We start from the raw sequence: 20,021 nt of genomic DNA on the forward strand, positions 1-20,021 counted from the left end.
GTAGGATGTTTAGGGAATGTTTGCTACTTGTAAAGACGCTTCTTCCTCCTCATCAAGAGACAAACCTCCTAATCTCTGATCACGGAGAGATAGAAACAACGAGAAATAGAAAGAAAGAAAAATAGGTTAGGATTTCGAAAAAGTCGCAGAGGAAAAATGATAAAGAAAGTATACTACAATAGCATACTAAAAATTAGAGCTTGTTAATAATTTCAAAAAATATAAATCTTTTTTATATTTTGAATTTTTCAATATTTATATTCATTCACTTAGTAAAATATAAATTAACTATCTCAAACTCACAAGAAGAATAATTGAAATACGATGTTGATAGTTATATATAAAATTATACTTATACTTTGTTTTCTTATAATTGTATAAAACAATAAGATATTAAATTATAAAAATAAAAATATATGTATTTATTTACATTAATTATACAATAAGAAAAAATAGAATGGGAAAAATGAAATTTTTTGGATATAAAGATTAAATAGTTTAACAAGACAAACCATAAGAATTATGCAGTAATTTCTCTAAATGATAGGAATAAAATAGTGATTTTGGTGAAATTTCAGGGACTTTATAATAATTTGTCCATATTTTTTACTTTTTAAAATTTTATTGTCGCTGTTGAAAAATCATGGGACTATTAAATAAAAGTAGTTGTTTTAGTAGCTTTTAGTTGTCATAGCAGCTATCAATTGTTTAACTAACATTTTATCAAACGTTAAAGAGAATAACGTATCATAATCCACTTTCTTAACCTCTAAACATTAAAATAAAAGTTGCACCATTGAATGCTACTACCTCTGTTCCATAATACTTGTCACATTTGGAATTTCACTTTTCTTAATAAAAGCATTAAATTCATCTAAGTTATAATAAATTATTGAGTAAATTGACTGTATTCCCCTTAATTTAATATTAATTTTCTAAGAAAACCATTTAATTGAAGTAATAATTATTGGTCATATACAAAGGGTAAACATGAAAAAAGATATTTATTATTCCTTGAAACCACAAATGTGATAAGTATTTTGGAACAAACTATTTTCTCAAATGTGACAAGTATTATAAAACGAAGGTAGTATTTATAATAGAAATAGTTTTAATTTAGTCAAAACACTAAATACTATAATATAAGCTATTGCCTAACAAGGCTTAAAAGGATGTTTGGTTTTGCTACCTAGTTACATTTATTTTTTGATTTAAAATGTATTTTTTAACTTATTATAAATAAATGTTTATTTGTTTAGTAAAACTATTTTAAAATATACTTTGAAATCGGAAGCAGTTTCTATTGAATTCTTAGACAATAAAGAAAAAGTGATGTGATAACTGTTGACTGTGATAAAATAAGACTTCTAATTGAAGACACGACCTGCCTTTTAGTGATAAGTGATCTAGTTATTCGATCGACTCTTTAATTTTTATTATCGACTCCCTTTATATATATATATATATATATATATATATATATATATATATATATATATTAAAATATAAAAATATTTTAATATTTTAAGGTTGACCTGAAAAGAAAAATTTCTGAATGTCGAATTATATATATATATTCTCCCCAACTGTTAAGGTAAAGATAAAGCATGAGGGTATGTATTGTATACCCAGTAAAGGCATATTGACTTTTTAGTGGGCAGTGAACAAGAAAGAGTAGACCTAATTGGCATGAAAATTTATATGGCATGAACTCATTTTCTTTGCTTAACTAACTAGTCTTTGTCCAGCCACGATTTTCAAACATGTCATCAATTCTAAGATAAAGTCAGAAGATACTTAATTGGATGCCAAAAGATAAATGTCACTACGTACATATTTTCCGACAATCAACATGCTATCCCCTACACAAATGTTCTCTTGGGTCCCAACCAAAACAAAAAGAAAAAAAAAATTATTTAGTTTCTAAAATTTTATTGCATTATATTATATAATTAATCTTTTTGCCTAAATTAAAGTGATTTTGACTATTAAATATATATTAAATATAGTAAAACAGGAAAATGCTTTCGTATATCATCAAAAATTTTTAAAATTTTTTGAATTCTCTCATACTAAGATTTCCTTTAAACAAAAACGTTTAATCCTGAAAATCTTTCAACTTTCTTGGCCATTTTATCAAAAGACGCATCTGATAATTATTTTTCTCGTTTCAATATATGATTCGATTCATTCTCGTATTCCGCATTTCACCACCCTAACCAGCCTCCTCATTTTAAAAACTTGCTAGGAGTTTTATTTTATCTGCCATCTTCAAACCGCTTAGCTGAGTCGAGATGTCATATAATTTTCCTTTTCGTATTTGACAATTTGACGACAAGAATTGAAAGTTTATTTATATATGATGATGTTTAAGACATTTTCATTTTACATTTGATGTTGAAAAATCACTTTCATTTAAATTGAAGAACTAAATAATTCAAGATAATAAAATTTAAAGAATTAGATAATCTAATTTTCAGAAAATAGAATGTAAATAATATACACTATGTAAAACTTTAGAGGCAATGCGAATAATTACCCCAACAATGTACATAAATAGAAGATGGCATAATAAGAAAAAGCCAGAAATGTACAACAAAAGGGACCCTACATGAAAGATACAAGGCAATCTTGAAAAATTGCACAAATTTTGATGTGGTTGTAATAATTAAAAGGGTTTCATGTGAAGGGGGCGTGGCACTTGTTGGTTCATATTTCTCTCATTGCTCAATTGCCACAAGAAGTTAGCGGTTATAAATGGATTGTTCCCTTTCTTTATATGTCACTCTATTTGGAACACAAACTAAACCTTCTTCAGTGTATATAAATACCTTCTAATGTTATTGGATTTTTAGGTTTTTTTAGACCTAAAAGTGCATATGTTTTGGAAAGGCCTTGTCTTGCATTCTTCCATGCAATTCTTTATCATTGAATGTCAAGTGTCATCATTTCATTACTAACATGTACTAAATTTCAATATGATGAAATTTCCTTAATTTTGAAAAAATATTCAGCAATTTTATATCTTAGAGAAAAACATGTTGCTTTCATGTGATAGGTAAGGATAGATAGAAATCAGAGAGAAGTTTACACTGCTTTTATTGGATTTTCTAGGCTAAAAGTATAAATATTAAATTCTACCTATGTACTTTATCAAAAAAAAAAAAAAAATCTTATTGACCTTATACTTTGTAGATGATCAATTATACTCTGAAAATTATGAATTTCATAAATATTGTACACTTCTCTATACTAGTATTGACGGTATTTTTTATTTTTATACGTAAAATATTAATTTGATGTGTGGTTAGTACAACTTTTGACAATAATTTTCAACTATTCAATAATAAATGTTTATGTGATTACATTTGGCTGATTTTCTCGATTGATATAATTCAAGTTTAATAATGATGATGATGGTAAGAAGGATGATGATGGAGATGGTCCATGTGGATACATTAAAGATTTGAAGGTATGCATGAAGGTGGAAAAGATTGTGAGAGTTCACAAGTAGAAAATTCTAACATTGTGGTTCACAACTTCACTTCAATATCTAACAAAGTGTTGATAGGAAAATGCTAAAAATTTTTTTTTTCTTGTTTCTCACTCTGTGGAAGAAATTGTTTGGATGTAGGAGGTTCATCTATGGGTTCCTAATGAAGTTTATTTTTAGGTGAGCATCACAAGTCTTATCAAAAATGATATTTACACTAGAAATTTACTTTTCAATTCCTTTTTGTCAAAAGTGTTATCAAAATACATACAGATTGGAATTAGACGATAGATTGTAACTTAATTTGTCGACTACTCTAATTATAATAAAGGCTACAAGTGAATTTAATAATTAGCATTTAACAATTTTTTACGATTTGAGTTTGCGCATTTAGCATTTTTTTAGGATTTGAGTTTTGCTTTTATAAATTCGATTTTTATATGAGAATGGATTTGTTTGGTATTAGATTTAAAATTACATTAGAGTAAGTCAAAAATATCAATTTTAAATTTAATACCTAACAATTTCATTTCCATATAAATTCGAACTCATACCATATTCACCATCCTTTATATTTTAATTTGAAATGCGTCATAAATTTGGCTTGTTAATTGTAGTAATTTTGGAAATCAAATATTAGTAATTTAAAATTATAAGAAAAATGCTATTTTTATTAATTTATATGGAGTTAAATAGCTCATCAACCAAGTTGATACTCGATGTAAGCCTAAAATTTGGTCATTGAAGTTTTATGGTAGAATTGGAAAAATTTACCTAAATTCAGTTTATCACCTCGTATATATACCAAGCAAAAAAAGGTAATATATTACATCAATTGATGTGTTAGTTTAGGGGGAAAAAAAAAACAAAAGGAAGTAGAGTTTAAATCTAGTTAAACTAAATTATATTGTTTGTTGTACCTAAGACCTAAACTAGGTTGTTTTGTCCTTTGTGTTTTCTTGTCAAAGTTATTTTTGTAAATGCTAAGAAAGCTACATATTTTTTTTGTAGAAATTAATATTTTCGTCATTTTATATTTGAAAAATTATTATAATCTTCTTAATTTTTACTTAAATTTATTATCGAGTCATTCCATCTAAAAAATTCAGCACTTTTCATCTAAAAGTAAGCATATTTCATAACATAAGTGTGTTTAACTAATAATAAAATGCTAATATTTTTAGACGAAAGAATCTATTAACGAGTTTAAGTGAAAGTTTTAAATGTCATAATAATTTTTCAAAAATAGGAAAATGAAAGCCTTACAATTTAAGGACCAAATGTATTTTAACTCAATTTGCCTTGTTCTTTTACAAGTGGATCATGTACTATTTATACTAGGAAATTATTATTTTACAAGTGGATCATTTACCATTTATCCTAGGAAATTATTCCCTAAATAGCGAGTAAAGACTATTCTAGATTCTTGGTATGCGGTAAAAAAATATTCTAAAATTTTCCCTAAAATATAAGACTTGATATTCACTAAGCCCTAAAGTAACTAATGCATTGGGCCTCAAGAGATCCAAGCCCAATATCAGCACATTTTAGGCCTTTGTCAACAATTATTTATAATTTATTTTTTTGAAAATATAAATATTTCATTTTATAAATAATATTTTCAAGTAATATTATAATGATAGCAAAATGTAAATATCAATTGATACAAAATATCAGAACTCATAGAGTACTCAAATTATATATAGTTTAAAGCATTCAAAACCCTAGCTGCCTTTCTTCTTTACCTCTCTTTTTTTTGTTTTTCTAGATTTTGTATTTAAACGACCGCGATGATAAAAGGTGATCGGCAGTGGTTTCTTTTCTTACCTATGATTATTTGAAACAAAATTTGAATTTAGTCTTTTAAATGATAGATCTTGAATGTTCTTGGTACCCTTTTACCAAATTATTATTTCTCTCGTTCCAACACTCTAATAGAGTTATTAATTTCTCCTTTCATGAAGATTTTTTTTTATTGATGAGTTTTTACGTGGATCTTTTATTTCTCTGCAGTTCGGAAGACAAGATGGATTGTTGATTGCTTGTGATTGGAGACTTCAAATCTTCAAGTTCAGGTAAATTTTTTATACCAACAGAGCCTGATAGTGCGGCCTGTTCCTTCATTAAAGTTTGGTATATTGAACTCTTCTACGGGTGTCAGTTGTAAAAAATTTTTGAACACTCAATATTCGGGACAATATTGTGGAATGTTTCTTTTACATCCTATTTAAAAATGGACCAATTTTTATTCAACAAATTAACCTCTTCTGTCAAGATTAAGAACATATTCAAACAGAAGATTTCAATTTTATATATTTGTATTTTTATTCCTAAGAATATTATGATGTACTCAATTTATATTCATTATTAATGAATTGTTAAGTTTTTCAAAATATATATATATATATATATATATATATATATATATATATATTTAAAACACTAAAAACTAATAATTCTTAACCAATAAGTTTCCCATAGCTAATTAATTTTCTTTCTGTGTTGAAGAAACAAATAATTGTCTTTTCATTTTGGGAAAGTTTTTTCTTTATTATAAATTCCTAAAACAAAGGAAATGATGAGAGAATCACCGCATAACAGTCTTTATCCTTAAATAGTTTTTACCAATAAAAATGGATACTAAGTGGAAGTAAGTTTGAGGGCTATTTTCAGAATTAAAATTTCCATTTATATAGTTTTTCTTCTTCCATTTATATACTACGTGGAACTAATTTGTATTTTATTTTCAAAATATCTGTTTTTAAAATATTTTATTTAGGAAGGAATAAAAAAAGAAAAAATATATTTTTTTATAATATTCTTTTTTTCGTGTTTGTATAATTTGATTGGATATATTTTTAAAAGCTTTATTTATATTCACATTAATTTCATATGAAATTTTTTTTTAATATTATAAAAATCTAAATTATATAAGACAAAAATTATAATCAGTATTTAATTTTTAAAAATAATAATGAGTACAAATAATAAGTAAAGTGAGTAATGATATAAAAAATTGAATGAGTATAAATTACGAATATAATTAACGTGTAACACACGTCATAAAAAGACTAATATATATATAAGTGACAATGGGAAGGGAACATTAGGATTGTCAAAAACGTTCTTACTATATTTATAGATGGGCAAAACTATTATTAAAAATTTTAATTTTATTGGTTAAAAAATAAAGATAATTTAATTTTAATTTGGTGATGTCAATTTCCTATCTAAATCCAAATTTTATTGGATAAACTAAAAAATTATAGTATATAATAAATAAGGTATATATTAAATATGGTAAGAATATAATATCTTTAAGGATTTTAATTTTATTGGTTGAAAAAATAAAAGTAATCTAATTTTAATTGGTTATATTATAATATATAGGGTACATATTAAATATGGTAAAAATATAATATATTTAATTACTATTTTGAACAAAAATTTTAATTTGTTTGATTTTAATTATTTCCTACAATTAAGTAACTTATTCTAAAAGGAATAAATGTCATTTATTATTATTTATTAAGAGATATATTATAAGATTTATTATGTAATATCTAATAAAAAATAAAATCCACTGCGAATATATATAAAATATAAAATTATAATATAAGACGTTATATTAGCAAATCATTTAACATATTGAATGAAAATTTTTTGCTCAAAAAAGCAACTATAAAATTATTTATATGCTCATAGACGTTATAAAAAAGTTAAAAAAAAAAATCAAAATTATAATATGATGTTATAAAATAATAATTAATATATTAATTATTTAATTTTCATAAAAATTTATTTTATTTATTATAAATATATTTTTTCATTAACAAATTATTTAATTATTTAATTATTATTTATTATTTCATAAAATATTTGTTTTCTATTTTGTAAATGCTTTTAAATTATTTCGGGACACCAAAATTTTATTTAAATTAATTTAATTATTTAATTGCTAATTAAATTATTATTAGTTAAATTAAATAACTTATTTTGATAATCAATCAAAATATTTAAATGGTTATTAAAATCAAATTATTGGATAAATATTATTTACTGCATAAATAAATAATGTAGTAAATTTCAATAAAAATTTGGTAAGTAGACCTATTAAATTAAATACTTAACGAATAAGTCAAGCGTCTGCATAAGATAATTGACACTGCACCAGCCGATAAGAGTTCGCCAAGTAGGCTAATCAAATTACATACTTTGCAAGGGGACTTCCTAAAATCTCTATAAATAGCCTCTCTTCACATATAGGACACACACATAGACAAAAAACAAATCTCAAAGCTCTATCAAACTCAAGACTACAAAAGGTCTCTCCTAAGTCTAAAGAATCAAAGTTTTTTCAACTTCAATTCAAAAACAAGTCTATTCACCCTTGAATTGTGCACAAAGTTCGTTTTACATCAATTCTTTTTTATCGTTGAATCGTATTCAAGATTAAGTCGTTTTGATACTTGAATAGTGTTCGCAACAATAAAGAGAAGAATTAGAGGATAATTTTTTTTGTAACAGGAGATTCCACACGTAAAGATTGTATCCACTTGTTTATTATAAATAAAATCTGTATTTTTGTTTCTTAATTTTCAAGAACAAATTTTACGCATACATTACTGTTCATAATATTTTAATTTACAACAAAAATAATATATATATATATATATATATATATATATATATATATATATATATATATATATTTACTTGCAACTAGTGAAAATCAATGAATACAAACAATGAGTAATACAAGCTTTGAAAAAATTAGTGTAAATAAAAGTGAAAATGGAAAGTGAGAATATTGGAATTGTAAAAAATATCCTACTAAATTCAGTGACAAAAATTTCTTTAAATATATTTTAAATATAATAATTTTATTAGTTGAATAAAGATAATTTAATTTGATTGGTTATATTAGTTTTTATTTAAATTTAAATGACTTAATATATCAAAATATCCAGAACTTTATTGGTTTTGCAATTTCACTTTATTTTGGCTTTTTTTTTTTTATCGATTTTAAGTCTATTTCAATCCTTTACAATAGATACATCCTTAATTGCAATTAGGGATGAAATCGCAAATAAAAATGTATTTCCATCATTTTTTTTTATATGAAAAGGCTAAATATATTAATAAGTCAAATCATTTACTACAACTTCCTCTAAGAACGGAGGAGTATCATTCCAGATGTTTAAGCAAGCATAATTACATGCCTCCATAGCCAGCAAATAGGCAGACACGTTTGCTGATCTCCTGACCCAAGAAACTTTAACATTTTCATTTAGACTCATAAAAATCTTAGCATCTAAGAGAATCCATTCCCCATCCCAATATTATCCACATTATTGTTATCAGCACTTGCCACTTGAATACTATGAACTTCCAAATACATAGGCCCCCGTTCCTTGTAAAGCCATCCATCTAAGGGTAGCCATATAATGGTTTTGGGAACCGGAACCGTCAGTTTTGGGAACAGGAACCATCGGTTCGAACCGGTCCCGAACCGTAACCGGAATCAGTGGGAATCGAAATCGATCCGAACTGGAGATTTTCGGTTCGGTTTCGGTTCTAGATTTGTGGAACCGCAAACCGGCGGTTCCATAAAACCGGTCGGAACTGGATTGGAACCTCTGGTTAGAACCGGTTCGAACCGGCGGTTTTAGCCGTTAGAAACTGTCGATTTTTTTTTTTTTTTGATTTTGTTGTGATTTTCTTTACACTATCAAGAAAATCAAACAGTCATAGGTTTCCCCTTCAAACCCACCACCGAACTAAGAGGTAAAGTCTTTTTCTTTTTTACCTCCACGTCTTTTGCTTATGCAGTTCTTCTTCTTCTTTATTTTTTTATTTTTATCAATTGTATCAAGTGCTAATGGTTTGGATCATCTTTTTATTTTCTTGTTAATTCCTTTTTCCCTAATGGGTTGGTTGGGTTTGCATTTCTTTGTTGTTGTTCAAGTCTTTAAAAAAATAAATTTAATTGAAGCATTTTTTTATTTTTTAGGTGTTTTTTTTTTAGAAATAACTTTCACAAATTTATTAAATTTTGAAAACCGGTCTTCAAAATTTAAAATTTAAAATTATGCAATTTGTCGGAAAATCAGTCGGAAAATCGATCGGAACCGTCGGTTTTGAAAACGTACCGGAACCGGAACCGTTCGGTTCCAAATCGGAACTGGAACCAAAAATTTTCGGTTCGGTTCCGGTTCCAATAACCGTCGGTTCCGGAACTAGAACCGCTGGTTCCGGAACCGTGGCCACCCCTACATCCATCTAACTGTATTACGCAAAGCAATGGACTCAGCTACAACTGAAGTTACGTTCCTAAGGAAGTGTCCATAAATCGCAGTGAGAAATACCCATTATGTTCCCTGAAAACAGCTGCAAAGGAGTACCTGTTTTGCTGCAAAAACAGAGCAGCATCATATTACCCCTGGTTACCCCAACTGGAGGGCGAGACCAAACACAAACCTCTTGTTGCGTCATAGGCCCTTGCTACATAGTTGCCATCAATTTCGATGCCATTGCCTTCCACTCCTTGAGGTAGCATCGTGCAAAAGTGAAATAACATAAGGTGAACGCTGCTTCTGTTGCACACAAAATTATTCCTTGCGCTCTAGATATTCCATGCAAGGAGACAAAAACTTTCCAATGCAACATTATCCAAATAAAGTAGGGACTCAAAAACATCGTAGAAAGAATCAGCATTCAATGGCACTGGTATATTACTATTTAGGACCTAATAAGATTTGCATATGGACAATAAAACAATGCATGGCACAAGGATTCAATTCCTTCACACAAGCTACAAGTCGGAAGCATATTTACCCCTTTATCCACCAATCGGGAATTAAATGGGTCAATATTCCTGAGAGTATGCCAAATGAAGATTACTACCTTAACAGGGAACTTCAAACCCTATAACCGTTTCCACATAGGTCCCCTCTGTGAACCCATTGATAACACAGTGATATCCAGACTTCACTGTGTACCGACCATGACTGGTCCAATGCCAAACCACTTTGTCCTCTGTCAAATTATGAAAAACAGGTAATGAAAGAACTTTAAGAATATCATGGGGAAGAAATAGACCTCGTATTAACATTTCATTCCAATGCCAAGTAACATCTTTGAGATCTAACATTGTTAACTCTTCAAAACTCGGAACCATTAGGGAAGTAATCATAAAGGATGTATCATCAGCCAACCATGGACATTTCCAAATATTAATCAAGGAGTCAAAACCTGCTTGCCATCGATTTCCATACTTTAGAACCTCAATAGGTTTCAAGTACCCTTCCAAATGAAACTGGGATTTGAGCCTTCAATAGCATCGAAGAACCCATCAGCTGTGGAAAGAAGAAGTAAAATTACGCTCATAGCATAAGTAGGTAGTGCTTATGCAATGGCTTTAGAAAGAACCATTTTACCCGCCCCCCCCCCCCCCCAGACAATAATTTTTGCCGCCCACCGCAAATACGAGAGCGCATACAATCCCCGATGAAGAAGAACACAACTCTCTTATCTCTACCAACCAACGACAGTAACCCCAAGTATCGGCCATGATACAGCGGATGCACAATATCCAAAATATGAGAAATTCAAGCATATCTTGTTAGATCAAGAAACAAGTCGACAACCAGAACAATTGGATTTAAAAGTGATATTTTATTTGAGCAACTGCTGGGCTTTATATAGCCATTACTTCAAAACAGAAAACAACTAAAGATTTGCAAAATAATCTAAATATAGCAGTAGCGAAAATATTCTAAATAGTAGAAAATAACTCCAGTAGAATTGGACACTTATTGACTAATTCAAAACTACCAGACTAATTTAAACTACCAACAAACCCTCCTTTGAACTTATTCCTCTTGTAAAAGAATTAGTTCAAATCTGAGTCTGTGCAAACACCAAGTTCTTGACGTAGCTTCTATAATGCTTCTAACTTGAGTGGTTTGGTCATCAAATCTATAAGTTGGTCTTTGGTGCCACAAAACTGTAACTCACCAACACCTTCTTTAACTAAATCTCTGAGAAAGTGGAACCTTACTCTTATGTGTTTGGAACGCCCATGTAAAATAGGATTTCTAGACAACTTGATTGTTGAAGCATTATCACACATCAAAACAGTCTCTGCTTCCTGTGAATGGCCAATTTCTTTCAGTATTCTTCTCATCCAAATGGCTTGACAAGCATAGGCAGCTGCAGCTATAAACTCAGCTTTTGTGGTTGACAAGGTAACAATGGGTTGCTTACGAGAAGACCATGCCACAGCTCCTCCACTTAGCAGAAACGCATAACTGGAAGTGCTTTTGCTATCATCCATGTCACCAGCATAGTCACTGTCTGTAAATCCGACCAGCCTGCTTTCTCCACCTCTTCTGTAAAAAATACCATAATTAACAGTCCCCTTTAAATACCTTAGCACCCTTTTGATTGCAGCAAAGTGGATCTTTGTAGGACTAGCCATGAAACGACTAATGAAGCTCACAACAAACATGAGGTCAGGTCACGTAGCTATGAGATGCATTAGACTTCCCACCATTTGTTTAAACTGAGTTGCATCAACTACCTCGCCTCCCACATCTCTTCTAATCTTTTGGCCAGGAACAATCGGATTACATACTGGATTATGATTCTCCATACCAAAACGTTGTAGGACTTCGCTGGCATATTTCTTTTGACAAATAAAAATACCAACATCCTTTTGGACTATCTCAATGCCAAGAAAGAACTTCATTGGCCCCAAGTCTGTCATCTCAAATTCATTTTCCATGGAATGTTTAAAATCTGCAAGCAATTTATCATCATCACCAGTATATAACAAATGATCTCCATATATACTCACAACTAAGATTTTTCCTCCCTTCTTTTTGACAAACAAGGTTTATTCATTGGAGCAACTTGTGAAACCTTCTTTGATAAAATAAGACTCAATCCGACTGAACCAGGCCCTGGGTGCCTGTTTTAATCCGCAGAGGGCTTTTGGCAACTTGTACACCATTTGTTCACTTCCTGCCTTTTTATAATCTTTCGGTTGCTCCACATACACATCTTCCTCCAGTTCTCCATGCAAGAAGGCTGACTTGACATCCAATTGATATAATTTCCAGCCTCTTTAAGCAGCAAAGGCAATGATCATACAAACAGTATCCATTCGAGCCACGGGTGCGAAAACCTGTTTAATCTATTCCATACTGCTGGGTGTACCCTTTTACGACTAGCCTCGCTTTGTATTTGTCAACCTCTCCATGCTCATTCAGTTTTGTTTTATAAATCCACTTTATGCCAACCTTTGTTGCTCCAGTTGGTAGGTCTATCAAGTACCAGGTGTGATTCTTCTCAATGTATTTTATTTCTTCATCCAAAGCCATCCTCCATTTTTCACTCTTTACTGCTTCCTCATAATCAGTGGGATTAGAGATTACAAGATAGGCCATCATATTTGTTTCATCTTCATCGGGCAGGCCTTCACCTGAAACAAAATCTGTTAGATGTATTGGGGGACGTCGAGTTCTACCCTCCCTTGGTACCAAATTTCTTCCGAGATCAGAAGTTCGCTCTGTTGGTGTAGGACTGCCAGATGTTTCAGCTGGTGAGACAACATCAGTATCGTTTCCAGCCTCGCTTTGCCCGGCTGTGTGTTCTTTTTCACTTTCAGTACTAATGTCGCCCCCACTCTAATTCAAGTATTTGTTTCTCTTGATAATCTGAATTCCAATGCCAAGCTCGATCTTCTTCAAACACCACATCACGGCTATGAATTATTTTTTTGGCAATTGGATCAAACATCCTGTATCCTTTGGATTCTTGGCTAAACCCAAAAAATACGCAGCTCACACTCTTCACTTCTAGCTTTGTTCTTTTTGCGTCTGGTATGTGTACATGACCAATACAGCCGAAAACCTTGAAATATTCCACTGTAGGTTTTTCTCCACTCCAGGCTTCCTCGGGCGTTTTGTCTTTTACAGCAAGTGTGGGTGATCTATTCAAAATATGAAACGTCCATTGTACCGCCTCTGGCCAAAAAACTTTAGGTATATTCTTTTCAATCAGCGTTGCTCTTACTAGATTCATCACGGTTTGATTTTTGCGTTCAGCTACTTCGTTTTGTTGAGGAGTATAGGCCATGGTTAGTTGCCGTTTTACTCCTTGCTGCTTGCAGAAATTATTGAACTTTGATGAATTGAACTCTCCACCTCTGTATGTTCTCAAACATTTAATTGGCAACCCAATTTCTTTTTCCACCAGCACTTTAAAACATTTAAAGTGGTAAAATGCTTCTGATTTTTCAACAAGGAAATAACACCAGGCTTTTCTTGAGAAATCATCAATAAAACATAACAAGTACCTCTTATGACTGTTTGAAGCTGGAGTGATCGGTCCGCATATATCAGCATGAACAAGACCCAGCTGCTCAGTTGCTCTCCATTTGCCTATTTTTGGAATTGGATTTCGGTGCTGTTTACCCTTCACACATGCCTCACAAGTGGACTTTGGTGTTAAGATTTGAGGTAAGCCGATCACCATATTCTTGTCATTCAATGTGTGTAAGCCCTTGTAGCTGAGGTGCCCATATCGGTGGTGCCACAAAATTGATTCATCTGTACTGCCCACTTGAAAACATTCTTCATTAACCACAGTAGTAGGTGATTCTCCAGGCAGAATAAACGTGCGATTTGCACTCATCACTGATTCTGCCATCTTTCCTTTTAGTGGATGGTAGAGGCTGCACACTCCATCTTTAAACAAAATTGCTACCCCTTTTTCTTGAAGCTGTCCAACACTTAGCAAATTATTTCTCAGTTCCGGTACGCAGTACACATCACTTATAGTATAACACACTCCTTGTAGAAACAGTTTTATCACTCCTTTTCCAGTAACCTTCATCCTTGTGTTGTTTCCAAGCTTGACTGAATGGGTGAAATTAGTGTCTAAGCTTGTAAACATCTCTTGGTTACCGCACATATCATTCGAACAACCCGAGTCTACGAACCAAGCATCTCTTCTATTTGTCTCATGAAGTTCGACATATGCCATCAGTAGTAGCTCATCTTCTTCCTCCAATTCGGCATAATTAGCTTCCTTGTTTGATTTTGGGCATTCATATTGAAAATGCCCTAAATCATGGCACTTGTAACATTCAATGGTAGCATTGTTGAATACAGCTCTTCCTCCACCTCGTCCCCTTCCTCTACAAGAGCCTCTTCCTCTACTGGTCGAGTTTGATCGTCCTTCAATTTTCAGCACCTGGTCGTCGTCTTCTTTGTGCACTCGACGAAACTTTTGTTCATGAACCACCAAGGTACTCTGTAGTAACAGACATGGTTTCAATGTCTTTAGACTCTTCAATGGATACACAGAAATATGTGAACTTCTCTGTGAGGGTACGCAAAGTTTTCTCAACAATTTTGGTATTCGTCATCTCTTCTCTATTACTCCTCATTTTGTTTGCTACCACCATCACTCTTGTGAAATATTCATTGACAGTTTCATCTCTTTTCATTTCAAGAATTTTAGAATCCCTTCTTAATGCGTTAAGAAGAGATTTCTTTACCTTCATATTTCCACCAAACTTCTTCTTCATGGAGTCCCAGACTATTTTTGCTGTGCGACGGTCCAGAATTTGTTCGAAGACTATTCTGTCGATTGCTTGAAACAGATAATGTTTCACTTGATGATCCTTGGTTCTCGCATCATCAAGCTGAGCTTGCTGGGCATCTGTCAATTTTGTTTCCATCTGTGGTTCTTCAAAACCATTCTCTACCAAGTTCCAAAGTCCTTTGGCTCTAAGGAGATTCTCCATCAACTCACTCCAGTGATCATAGTGACCATCAAAGTGAGGAATCTTGGTCAGGGTTTTATCATCACTCATCCTTGCAGTGTTTGATCACTCAACAGTTTATTTTCTATTTCTCAGGGCCAGTGGGGCTCTGATACCAATTGTTAGATCAAGAAACAAGTCGACAACCAGAACAATTGGATTTAAAAGTGATATTTTATTTGAGCAACTGCTGGGCTTTATATAGCCATTATTTCAAAACAAAAAACAACTAAAGATCTGCAAAATAATCTAAATATAGCAGTAGCGAAAATATTCTAAATAGCAGCAAATAACTCCTGTAGAATTGGACACTTGTTGACTAATTCAAAACTACCAGACTAATTTAAACTACCAACATATTTATCCGCACTAACATTTCGACTGAAGAATATCCTAGATTTTTTGCAAATTTGCAGGTTGTCCCGAAGCCGCTTCATAACACTATAAGATCCTCTTGATAACCATAACTTCCTGTTCAGTAGCCTGAAAAAAAAGAAAAAGTTGTCATCAGCAAATAATAAATGAGTAATAGTGGGAGCACCTCGAGCCACCGTACACCCAAGGATGTGACCACTACCCATCGCATGACTAAACAGAACTGACAAACCCTCAGCACATAGAATGAACAGGTAAGGAGAGAGTCGACACCCCTGCCGAAGACGACGATGCAGAATTGTAGGCCCTATAGAAGACCCATTAAAAGCAACATAATATGTGACTAAGTCAATACACATCATGATAAGCTGCACCGACCTTTTTGAAAAACCCATATGCAACATGATTGCTCGCGAATACCTCAAGTCGACACGGCCATATACCATAGAAATTTCTATCATTTTTAAATCATCAAGTAACTTTAATAAAATTTGAAAAAAAATTGAAAAGAAAATCCATCAATCTAATCCACTGATTTTACATAGGTTAAATTTAATTTTTAAAATAAATGTAATAATTTAATAACATGAATTTTTGTTATTTTAAAGAAATCCTTAAACATGGCATACGAATTAAATTAATAAAATATATTTTGAATAAAAAAATCATAATTTTAGAAATTTTTTGAATTGATAATATAATCAAATCAATATTCATTTAGTAAATAAATAAAAAAATGACTTTTCAATTATCTTAATTGCACAAAGTAAATCAATATAATTTAATAGTCACAAGTAGAAATAAATTGTCAGAAGTGGGATTTGAACCCACGCCCTCTTTCGAAGACCAGAACTTGAGTCTGGCGCCTTAGACCACTCGGCCATCCTGACTTATTTTTGAAATTTGCTCTTATATCTAATAGACATTTTGAAATATTGGGAAGCCAGCCTCAAATTAAATTACTTGGATAAGTTTTTCCTGGTATATTTTACTATTAAAAAATAAATTAATTTCGCTTATTAAAAATATAATAATGCTAAGCATTTAAAAAAAAGTCACTTTTGCTTTCTTAGATGGACTTGCTATGAGGCCTTCAAGGAAAATCAAGGAGGTTTTATGTGAGTTTTTTTTTTCTCACCTTTGTACTCATTATCTGCTTGCTTGGTTAACACTTTTCTTTTAATATTTTAATAAAAAAATTTAAAATTTAACAAACAGTATAGACGGTAATTCTCTGCACTGTATCCCAATAAATTTAAAAATAATTAATTGAACAATAATGCCCAACAAAGGGTATTATAATTTAAATTAATTAGTTTAAAAATAATAATTAATAAATTCACCAAAACGATTTCATAGGTACTATATCTGTAAAAACTCATTTAAAAGTATCTTTGAATATAAGTAAATGGATTTAGGACGGATATGGTTATTAAATTAACTACCCATAACAGGTTTAGCTCATGTATATTTATAGCTGCATACACTCGCTCCCCATCGGAACCCATTATATAATTTAAAAATATTTATATAATAAATATTTCAAGTGAAAGTTTAAGTGCATATTAATTTTAGGGGTTAATTATAAATTTAGTGCTTGAACTTCAAAAAATATTCTATTATTTTATTTCAACGGAAAATGTTTGCAATCAAGTATCGGAGCCGATTAATTTTTTTCAATTTAGTGTCGCCGTCCTATGGGGCTGGCTGAAAATATGAATATGACGCATGGGACCTATTTATTATTAAAAATGAAGCCGAGTATGATGCAAATAACATGACACGTTGATGTGTCTAGCAGTGAAGCGTAAACATCAAAGAACAAAATTGCCTCTAACAAAAACCCCACTCAGAACCCAACTCTTCTTTCTTAGCCTCCTCAATCGATCACAACCTCTCAATCAATTCCTCCATGGCAACAGCAATAGCCATCATTGATCAATCCAAAACCCAAATAAAAATATAATAATATTAATACCTATCTATATCCTTCTCCTCCTTCTCCTTCTACAACTAATAAGCAAGCATTTTAAAACCTGCAAAAAATCCCAAATGCCTTTACTTCTCTTACCTCCATAGATAAAACTCTCAAACCTCAATACCAAAACCCATAAGAATCAAGCTTTTTTTCTCTAATTTCAACTCCAAAAGGGGTATGCAGCCTTATAGCAGAGAAATGCAAGGAATAAACTCATTACTAAACTCATCTTCTCTAATCCCTCTTCAAGACCTTCAAAATCTGTAGATCCAAAACCCTCATTTCGATCCTTCTTCTGCTTTTAATGATGATTTTCTCAAACAAATGCTCTCTACTATCCCTTCTTGTTCTTGGGCTAACCTCAAGTCTCATTGGGACCTTAACCCTACAACTAACCTCATGCGTATTACTAACTCAACCACCGCTGCTGTAAATCTAGAGATTTATCTGATGAAATGCCGCCGACTATACCAAAAAATGTTTGCTTCCATAATAACTTTGATGAGTTTGCACTTTTGGCTTCTAAGCTTAGATAACACCAGATCAGCGGCGGTGGAGGAGGAGGAACATTGTCTGCAGCAGCGGCTGCGACTACTGCTACTGCTAGAGGAGGAGCAGGTTTGTCATAAAACAATATCATTGATGGCTCATCCTTCAAGTCTCCTACACAGGTAGGTTTCAAGTTTCTCTCTTCATTTTCCACTCTCTTTCTTCTCCTTATTTTATTTGGTTATCTGCAATTGTTTCAATTGTTTTGGTATTGACTTTAGTGTATTTGCAACTTAATTGTTCTCTAGCAACTGTGATTGCAGATGTTGAATCGACTTGGGGCCTTGCACCACTGAAGCAAAGTAGTTTTCTGATTAAGGGAATAAAGGAATGGCTTTTGCTTTACTATTGTTTTTTAGATTTTTGGTGGGGATTTTGTTATTCCTTAGTTTTCTGCTGCCGCTGCCGCTGTTGCTATGGAGGAATTGGTTGAGAGGTGGTGATCCATTGAGGAGGCTAAGAAAGAGAGAGAGTTGGGTTATGAGTAGGGTTTTTATTAAGGCCAATTTTGTCCTTTAATGTTTAGACTGCACTGCTTAACACGTCAAATCCGACGTGTCATTGTCATTTGGCATCCTACTTCGCTTCATTTCTAACAATTAATGGGTCTCATACGTCCTATTCATGTTTTCGACAAGCAACATAGGACAGCGACCAAATTGAAAAAAATTAATCGATTCCGACACTTAATTGCAAACGTTTTTCGATGAAACATTAAAATAGAAAATTTTTGGAAATTCAGGCACTAAATTTATAATTTACCCTTAAGTTTATTTAATGATGGAAGCAGTGATTTTAGCATGAGTCCTTCACATCTCAATCCATTTTTGATATTTTTGAATTTTAAAATTTATTTTAAACTTTTTATGATTTTCACTAATTTTATTTTATACTATGCGGTCCTCTGTTCTTCGTATGACTATGTAATATTTATATTTTTCATTTCAAACGTAAGATATAAATGTTGAGTAAATTATAAAAATTCATTTTTTAGAACAAAAGTGACTGAAATTATTATTAATATAAAGTCTTATAGGCGATTTAAAATTCTTTAAATGCACAATTTCTTTTAGAGATTTATGGAGTTTATAATTTAAAAACATATCAAAACATAATAATTAATTCATCATTGTATAAAACATATTTAAATCCTTTTGAATTGCACACTTAAATCTCTGCTAAAATAAACAAAACAAAACCAAGATAATCAAAATACAAAATGAAAATGAAGATGAAAATAAAAAAATAAAATCAAGCAAACAATTCGAACAAAGCAATAAAATGTCACAATATTCTTCTTCAATAAGTAATAAACTGAAGAAATCAAAATAAAGAACTAAGTTAAACTTTCAACCATAAAAAAAATTTTCAAAAATTTATAAAAAAATAAAATAGTGAACAAAGAGAGAATCTGGAACTTTAATAAATATTTGAACTCTCAACAGAAAAAAAAATATATAAAAAAATTTTAAAATCTAAAACCTCTAATTTAACATTGACTCAATTCTTTAAATTTTAAATCAAAATCAGAAAAATCACATATGTAGCATCTTTCATGATAAATTCAATGTAGTCATACAAACCATAAATTGAATTTAAAAATCTCAAATTATTATCAGCTTGAAAATGTTCAATTTACCATGAGAAGAAAAATTAAACTTTTATCCTTATCAAACAAATCAAAAGAGAAAAAAACAAAGGAATAATACTATTCATCATCTTATCTTCTCGTTTTTAAATTATATGGAACTATTCTTGAACGTTGATCGGTTACTTATCGCAAGAAGGAA

The 20,021-nt window shown here is 31.0% G+C and overlaps 1 long non-coding RNA gene and 1 other non-coding gene across 3 annotated transcripts; one reads left to right on the plus strand and one right to left on the minus strand.

Moving 5' to 3' along the window:
- Nucleotides 1-16,510: 16,510 nt before the first annotated feature.
- TRNAL-CAA (transfer RNA leucine (anticodon CAA)) lies at nt 16,511-16,594 on the minus strand. The gene has a single exon. It is a non-coding gene; the product is annotated as a tRNA-Leu (tRNA).
- Nucleotides 16,595-17,476: 882 nt separating this feature from the next.
- LOC110010642 (uncharacterized) lies at nt 17,477-18,830 on the plus strand. Of its 2 annotated transcripts, none has more exons than XR_002285643.3 (2): nt 17,477-18,353; nt 18,480-18,830. It is a non-coding gene; the product is annotated as an uncharacterized LOC110010642 (long non-coding RNA). The 2 variants fall into 2 exon arrangements; XR_002285642.3 differs by having other exon boundaries at nt 18,495-18,830.
- The last annotated feature ends 1,191 nt before the right edge of the window (nt 18,831-20,021 follow it).

Source organism: Jatropha curcas, chromosome 3 (assembly GCF_041381405.1).
Source record: "Jatropha curcas cultivar XTBG-Jc1 chromosome 3, XTBG_Jcur_1.0, whole genome shotgun sequence".
Taxonomy (NCBI): Eukaryota; Viridiplantae; Streptophyta; class Magnoliopsida; order Malpighiales; family Euphorbiaceae; genus Jatropha; species Jatropha curcas.